We start from the raw sequence: 8,224 nt of genomic DNA, 5'->3' as shown, positions 1-8,224 counted from the left end.
ATCTCTTACCTACTGGTGGTCACCAGCAGGTAGTTATAGTTAGGACCTTGTTTCTATTCAAAAAGCGTTTTTTCTTTTGCCTATATCTTTGACGCCGTTTGAAGAATCTTCGCAAAAATGTCAAACCTAATGGCCCGTACAGGTCAATTCCTGTCTTGAAAGTTATGGGGTGATTCCTCAAGCAGGTGCCAAGAAAAAATGGGGTCCCAATACGCGTTTTCTCCATAGGAAACTTTAGACAAGGTTACAGCCCGAACTTTTGAACGGAATAACACCAAATTTGGCAAAAAGTTAGGTCTTGGTTCAGAAAGCAACCTTTTTTTGAAATGATGTAAATCCGTTCAGTAGTTCCTGAGAAATGTATATATAAAAAAATATTAGTATCTGGTGACCGCTGTGGATTTGTGAACCTTCCTGATTACAAGCTGACTTCTGATTGGCTGCCAACACTTCAAACCAGGAAGTGTTGGCAGCCATCTTGTGACTCGGAGTCACAAGACAAAAGGTGAAATAAACAATTAAAAATAAGAAAAGGGGGCAGGGTAGAAACCCCCTGACCTCCTAGGCCTGCTCAGGGGGTCCCTCAGGGACCCCCAGGCCTCCCCCCCAAAAATGTCAAAACATTTTCGGTTGGATTTTTAAAAAAATGAAGTGCGGTCTCCTTTACTTCATTTCTTTTATTCCCCAGGGTGGGCCAGGTCCTGGGGGCAATCCTTAATTTTTATGCAGGGGCCTGCGGGGGCCCCCACAGCACCAGGGACCGCCAACTCCCCGGGGCTTTGTTAATAATATGCGGGTGTACGCACCCCCACTGCAGCCCTGGGGACCATCACCTCTCCAGGCTTTAAATCAAAAATGCATGGGGGCTCCTGCCCCTCCCCTCACGGCCCCGGAGACCACCACCTCCCTGGGGAAAACTTAAATTAAGGGCGGGGGTCCCTGGGGCTTAAAACATGCAGGGAGGGGGCTGTGTGGTCCCCCTACAGGAGCCTTTAAAGGCCCTGGGGACCACCACCCCCCAAGGTGAGCTCCAGCAATGTCCCAGGATGCCCACCCCAGGACATTGCAGTTTGCTATGGCAGGGCAGGAGCACTGCTCCCATCATGCCATAGCAAACAATGCTTTGCTTCATGAAAGCGGGGGCAGGATATCTGCACTTGCTTCCATGAAGCAAAGCAGAATTGCTTTTGGGCAAAGAGAGCTGCATGTTAGCAGCTCCTTTTGCCCAAAAGCAATGCTGGCTCCCGCGGGAGGCAGGGAGCCGGCTGGGACCGCGGGGGCATTGGGGCTCCCCCTGCGGTTTCAACAAAGAGGCCAAGCCCCAGGGGATGGGTCCCCCCCGGGCCAGGGGGGGCCTCTCGGCTCCTCTCCTTTTTTATTAATCTTTTTTAAAAAGATGCCATGCCCTGGGGGATGGGGTCCCCGTGGCCGAAATCGGCCTGTGTAGGTTTAAAAAAAAAAAGTGTTTAAAAAATGGCCAAGTCCTAGGAAATGATGTCCCTGAGGCTGAAAATTGCCCAGGAGGGAGGCCGCTTGATCCCCCTCCCTTTAAAAAAAAAGGCCTAACCCTGGGGGATGGGGTTCCCGGGGCCATAATTGGCCCCCTTCCTTTTAATTTAAAAGAAATGGCTCAGGCCCAAGGGGATGGGGTCTTTGAGGCCCAAAAGGGTTAAGGAAAGGGGGCCACACAGCCCCCCATCCTAAAATAAAAAAGAAAAAAAAGAAACCAGCAACTCGCTGGAGGCCCCGCCCCCTCCCTGCACCCCTCTGCAAATGCGCCTTCTGGCATGTTCTGGGTTGGGATATTAAGTCCACTTCAAACTTAAGGGTCATTAGGGGCCAACTAGCCCACCAGGTACCTCCAGTAAGCCCCACACTGAGAGGTGGTCCGAGGCGACTCCCCTTTTTGCAACACTCTGCAAACGTGCCTCTTGGCACACTGCTGGTAGGCCGATGAGGTCCCCTTGTGTCCTGAGGACTTCAGGACTAAAGTGGACTTCAACCTGTAGTGCTAGAGGCACTCTTATGGTTTGACACCACCTGATGACCTTTGACTACCATCATTTTAATTGACTTTGGTGTTTTACTTACCCTAGCTTGAATGTACGACGTCCTGCATATGCCTTGTTTTTCTTGAAGATTTCTTCTCATAGTTTTGAAGTGGGAGCTGTCACAGTAGAACAGCTTGCCAAGAACAGAATGTGTGGGATGTACATTTGAAAGCATGAGAGAGAGGTGTGGAATGTACTTTTTGGTCTCGAAGTGCAGTGTTATGAACAGTGGTGCAAACATGTGCATTGTGTTGTACATTGAGAGATGAGGTATGTGATGCTATAGGCAGTGGTGCACAAATGTGCATTGTGTTGTACATTAGGAAGTATTATGAAGTTCTTTCTATTGGCTTTGACGGCCTCATGTCATCCTGAATCCTGACTCCGCCTTACTTGAGCTTTTCTGCGTGTACAGACAGGCCCCCAAAGTGTTTGCAAGTTCTTTGGGTTAATCACGTTCAAGGTTGTTTGTTTTTGGAGAGGAGCTTGTTTAATGTATCAAAGGCTTTCATAAGCTTCGTTAAGATAAAGGCTAGAACGTCTGAGAATGTAGAGGGAACGTGGGAGCTCCTTTTTGCCCTGGAATGCTTTCATGGAAGGTGGCCAATTCCATTACGTTTTCTTGGCGCGGAAGGAAAGACTCTCGAACCGTCTAGTGTGTTTTGAGACTATAAAGCCGGAGAATCTTGGCAGCCAGCTTGGGAGCTCACTTGTGGAGTAGACGTGCTGTCATAAGAAGAATTTGAGCCCTGATCGCGAGTCCATGCCTAGCTGTCAACGGGCTCCTCCAGCTTGAGTTAGCAAGGATTTTGAGTGAATGATCAGGTGAGGTGATTTGTTTCTGACTAGTGCCATAGTGATGGGTGGCTGTTTGTGCGTGCATATTCAGTTTCCAGTGGCTATGGTCACTTGAGGTATTTTCTTTGTGATGTGTGAGTGAGTCAGAGTGCACATCCAAAGTTATCATTTGATTTAGTGTATATATCTTTCTGATTTCTTGCAGGATGTCCTGTATTATTTACTGCTTGTTTATTCATTATTATTATTATTCATGCATTTAAGTGTTACATTTGCCAAGTGTGTTATTATTGCTTGCATATAAATATATATCTCTATATTCATTTGAATGCTATTCATTTGACATCTGTGAAAGCCTTTCTGTGAGAGAGCAACAACTAGTTAAAGAAGCATTTGCAATGTAATAGGTCTCACATTTGAGAGAGTTAGAGCTATTGGCGTTGTAAATGTAAAAGTTTTTTACTAATGTTTTTTGGAGTGGAGTGGAGTGGAGTGGAGTTATGTTATGTTTTAGGGGTATTTGTAAAGCGCACGGCTACTCCTAAGAGTGTCCCGGCTTAACCCTATTGACAGAACAGTTGGGAGCAGCTACGGGTGACTCCACTCTCATTGAAACAACCAAGTTTTTAACTTTCTTCTAAAGCTGAAAAGAACTTGTTCGTGTCTCAGGAGAGGCGGCAGGCTATTCCACAGCTTAGTAGCTGTCACCTGGAACGAGCGTCCGCCCGACCGAGAACGTGCGAACTTCGGCACGACCAACAGCTTCTGAGTTGAGGATCGCAGGGTTCTGATAGGAGCATATGGCTGGATTCTGCTCCTAACGTAGGGGGATCTAACACTATGAAAGGCTTTGAAGACTAGTACCAGGGCCTTAAAAATCACCCTTTTCCACACCGGAAGCGAATGCAGGGACATCAAGAGAGGCGTCATATGAGTTCTCAGGTCAACCAACAGGACGGCCCTTGCTGCCGCGTTCTGTACTCAGGGCCGGACTGGCTACCGGGCGTTTTGGTGTGCTGCCAAGTTGGGGGCTGATTTCACTGCGGTGGGGGCTGATTTTGTTGATGGGGACCTGCGCGTGCTTCTAAATAAACAAAGCAAAATAAATGGTTTTAAGCACACGCAGGTCCCCATCAACTAAATCAGCCCCCAGCTTTGCAGCACACCAAAACGCCCGGTAGCCAGTCCAGCCCTATCTGTACTACCTGCAAACGACCTAGTAGGTAGTCACGGAGGCCAAGATACAGAACATTGGCGTAGTCCAGCCTAGATGTTATCAAAGTCTGGACCACTGTTTTCCTATTAGGGACTGAGAGGAGAGGGAGAAAGTTCCTCATCATTTTCAGTAGTCCGAAACAGGTGGTGGCCACAGATTGAACTTGTGCCTTCATGGACCTGTCCGTATCCATTTTTACCCCAAGGTTTTCTAAGGTGGTAACTGGGCAGGTGGGGGGGACATGTCCTGAGGCCACCAATTATGCCAATCCACGCCGGGGCTAAGGCCGAAACAGGTGATTTCAGACTTATCGAAATTACATAACAGTTGGTTTTGCCTGAACCAGGTAAACACCTTGGACAGGCAATTGCTGATAACATCTCCTCTCAACACCACATTTTTCTCAAAGGTAAACAACAGCTGTGTGTCGTCAGAGTAGGATATGACCTTAGCCCCGTGATGCTCTGCCAGGAGTGCCAAGGGAGCCATATATAGATTGAACAAAGTTCAGCTCAAAACCAAACCTTGTGGCTGTGAGAAGGTGGCCTGATTTATGCTGTCCACTAGTTCTAGTGGGCACCTTGTATCAGTCCAAACAACCCCTTATGGTGAATAGGTTAAAGACAACCTTTATTGAAAGCTATCCTAGTGGTAGCTATGGAGAGCAGCCTTCAGGCTAAGTCTTGAAGGAATGCAAAGCAGCTTTTTTTACCAGTCTATAATCTCTTGAATGACCAAATGAAAGGACAACCACACCAGGTATATATTTAAAATATATGTATTTAAGATAAAACACACCCCTCGAGTCTCTTTACGAGGCTGGAGTTTGAAGTACTTAATTTACAAGTTAGCAATCAACAGTAATAGCACAAATACACGTTTGGGCCCTAGGGGCGTACCAAACCATATACCAATAAAGTTGTATAAGAACCACGACTGAACTAGACACAAGGCCTAGAGCCTGTAGAATCGCTGGGACCCCAAGAAACCACCCAAGGTAGTGACACAGGGGACCCATGGGGGCCGTGTGCAGTGTGTAAACCCAACCGCGGGTTCCCGTTAGCTTCTATGGGCAATGTCGCGGTTGAAAATGTAAAGATTAGGGACACTTAGAATCGAGTCAGGACCAAACCCTTTTGGATTTAGGAAGTTCTAGGTCTAGCACCCACGGGAGCACCAGAGTACTCGTGTTACCTCACCCAAGGAAGCCGGGTGCATAGATGTCTTTTGGTGTCGGGTCGCGACGTCGGTTACAATGGAAGCTGGCGAAGAACTGCTGCTGCCGTGAAGAGGAGAAGTGTTCGAAGAGATCCAAGCCTGGATCTAGGATGTAAGGAACCTGAAAGCAGAGGGGACAGAGTCTGGGTCACTTGCCAGTGACCGAGGGCAGGCTGCACCAATGCCCACAGATGTCGGGTGCTTCAGGTGAGTTGATGGGTGTCTTGACTCTTCAGCCACGAGGTCCAGGAGGTGTCGACAGAGTCCACAAGCCGGATTCGAGCTGTCCCACAAAGTCTGTCGAGTGCTGCGGTGTCGGCGACCAGATTGGACCCAACAAGCCTTGGCAATGGCAAGTCTTGTGGAAAGAGAAGAAGGACGTTGGTGCAGACCAGCAAGGTCTGAGGGACTCACCCAGCAAGGGTAAGTCAGGGCACATCTGGGTCAACCAGGGAAGCCCAAGTAGAAGAGGAGTTGCCTTTGTGGGGACCCACTAGCTAACGGGCTAGCGATTGCGAAGGAGCCTCAAGCGGTCGCACTGGAACCCGGCCCACGGGTCACTCGTGGAGTGGAGGCTGGAGATCTTCTGTGCAGTCTGTGCTCAAGGCTGGGGCTTCTCGGAGCCCAAAGCAGAACTTCAAGGATGAACAGGAAGTTGATGTACCAGCAATAGTACGCGGTGCCCAGGGGTCACGGTTCCTCGTTACCCACAATAGCCATGGGCCTCAACTTTACTTTGGACTCAGGGTAGCCTCAGCGAAGTCAGAAAATCCACCTCTGGTGATGCAGAGACTTCGGCGTCCAACGGGAGTTTCGGAATTGCAGACCGGACAGTTGCTTCTTTGGTGCCTGCCAAGCAGGGGAGTTACTCCTTCACCCCAAGGGAGATTTCTTCAGTCTTCTAGTCAGGATAGAACGTCGAAGGTCCAGGATATATGTTGCAGAGTTTCGTCCAGGGTAATCTAAAGTCGCAAGGACTGGGTTCCCATACTTATACTAATTTTGGGGGTTGGACATACTCTAGGAGCCCACCTATGGGAGGGTTTGGAAAGAGGGGTGGTTACACCCATTTCCTTTGTCCAATTTCATGCCAGAGCAGGGGCAGGTAGCCCCTGCAACCGGTTTGAACTGGACTATGCACAGGGACACCAAGTGTGCCCCCAGTGCAGGACTTCAAAGCACCAGAGAGTGCTCCCGCCCAGCCCCAATACACATCTGCCTGTCTGGGGAGGTGGTTACACCTCTCTGGGACAGGAAACCTATTGTCCAGGCCTCCCCTACCGGAGTTTTGGTCAGCAACAGGAGGCCAGACCCATGTCTGTGGCAGAGGCATCCATTTTGTGATGCCAGGGCTCAAGAAAGTCATGAACATGTCTCTCCCTCTAGAAGGGTGGAATGCAACCCCCGCCGCCAGAACTGGCGGAGGGTAGTATTCCAAAGCGTTTGACACCAAACACAACATGTTTCCGTGCAGCCATCCCAAAGTTAGCATTTACCGCGAGGTTATAATGCACTTAAGAGTATATGGTCAGGCTGCACCACAAACAGCATCAGAGGAGATACTCCGAATGCTGTAGAGGGGCACACTCTCACATAAAAACCAAGCACTCTGCCTTCAGGATTGTTAAGGCCTGCCATAGGAGTGACTTATAGGTTTTATATGTGTGTGCAATGGTAGTGATATAGGTAGCCTATACCACTGTAAGGGGTGCAAGCACACCCTTACCCAGGCTGCAGTAGCAGACCTGTGGTGCCATTTTGGAGTGCTTCCCAGGGGTGGCATAATACATGCTTCAGCCCCTGGTAGGCCTCTGAGGTAGCTATGCCCTAGGTACATAGTATACCATATACTAGGGGCTTATAAGGCACTCCAAAATCCAATTAGATATGTACCTAATGTACATGGAAACCATTTTAGAGAGGAAGCAGCTAGGCTGGGGTCCTGATTAGCAGGGCCACAGCAAGACTAAGGTATAAAAACAGTGAAACACCAGAAAAAAGTGGGGGTACCCATGTGAAGCAGATCCTACTCTCCAACAGTGGCACTCCAACCCTCATAGGAGGGATAGGGGCGGTGTAAGGGGGGATCATATGGTTTGCTGGCGGCTTTCGAGAAAGGAGGTGAACCACTTGAAAACTGTGCCCCCGATGCCACATTCCTGAAGTCTGTGCAAAAGTCGATCATGGGGCACAGTATCAAAAGCCGCCAAAAGGTTCAGCAGTATCAGTACCACTTCCCCACTGCTATCCAGAGTGGTTTTAATGGAGTGGAGTGGATGTACGTTGTGTGTAATGGAATTATGTGGTATGGTCTGCAGTGAAATTATGTGGCTAGAAATATGTGGTATTTAGTGTAAAGTAATTATGTAGAGTGTGATTATGTGATATGGAGAACAATTATGTGGTATGGTAGTCTGTGTTGTGGAGTGATAACCTCAGGTTTAGTCTTCCTCATTTCCATAGAAGCTAAACTATAAACTCAATGAGCCAAAAAAAAGGAAGGAACCACTGAGGAGCACTTCTGGACTTAGTCAGAGGTATGAGCAAGGCCACTGGAATTATGCGAGTGTTCGGTTGTACCAATTTTCACCTAATTATACATTTGCCACATAATCCATCATCTGCTGCATAATCTGCAGATTTCAGCAAAAAATACCATGTTTCTAGCTCAAACGGCTCAAACGTTACCAAAAATGGAGCAACAAGTGTTACAGCGCGGTGGAAGGCCCTTTGCAAAGCTGGAATGGTCACCTGTTCCTTATTGCTAAATGTGGGTATTAAACTGGTACTAATGGCACGCAAACCACAGTTGCTTCTTCCTGTGCCTCTCTTGCCTCTTTCTGCACCTCTCTTGTTCCTTTCTGCAACTCTCTTGTCTCTTTCATCACTTCTCTTGTTTCTTCCTGCACCTCTGTTGTTTCTTTCAGCACTTCTCTTGCCT

The 8,224-nt window shown here is 48.4% G+C and overlaps 1 long non-coding RNA gene across 1 annotated transcript in view; it reads left to right on the top strand.

Annotated features, from left to right (window-relative positions):
• Window positions 1-2,750: 2,750 nt before the first annotated feature.
• The window catches only part of LOC146810010 (uncharacterized), a 126,743-nt gene continuing 121,269 nt past the window's right edge, over window positions 2,751-8,224 (top strand). Inside the window, exon 1 of the long non-coding RNA XR_014965620.1 lies at window positions 2,751-2,876. This is a non-coding gene — a long non-coding RNA (uncharacterized LOC146810010). The remainder of the gene's footprint in view (window positions 2,877-8,224) is intronic.

Source organism: Triturus cristatus, chromosome 7, assembly GCF_964204655.1.
Source record: "Triturus cristatus chromosome 7, aTriCri1.1, whole genome shotgun sequence".
Lineage (NCBI taxonomy): Eukaryota > Metazoa > Chordata > Amphibia > Caudata > Salamandridae > Triturus > Triturus cristatus.
The sequence above is the reverse complement of the archived record's forward strand: the minus strand, read 5'-3'. Positions and strand labels throughout refer to the sequence as shown.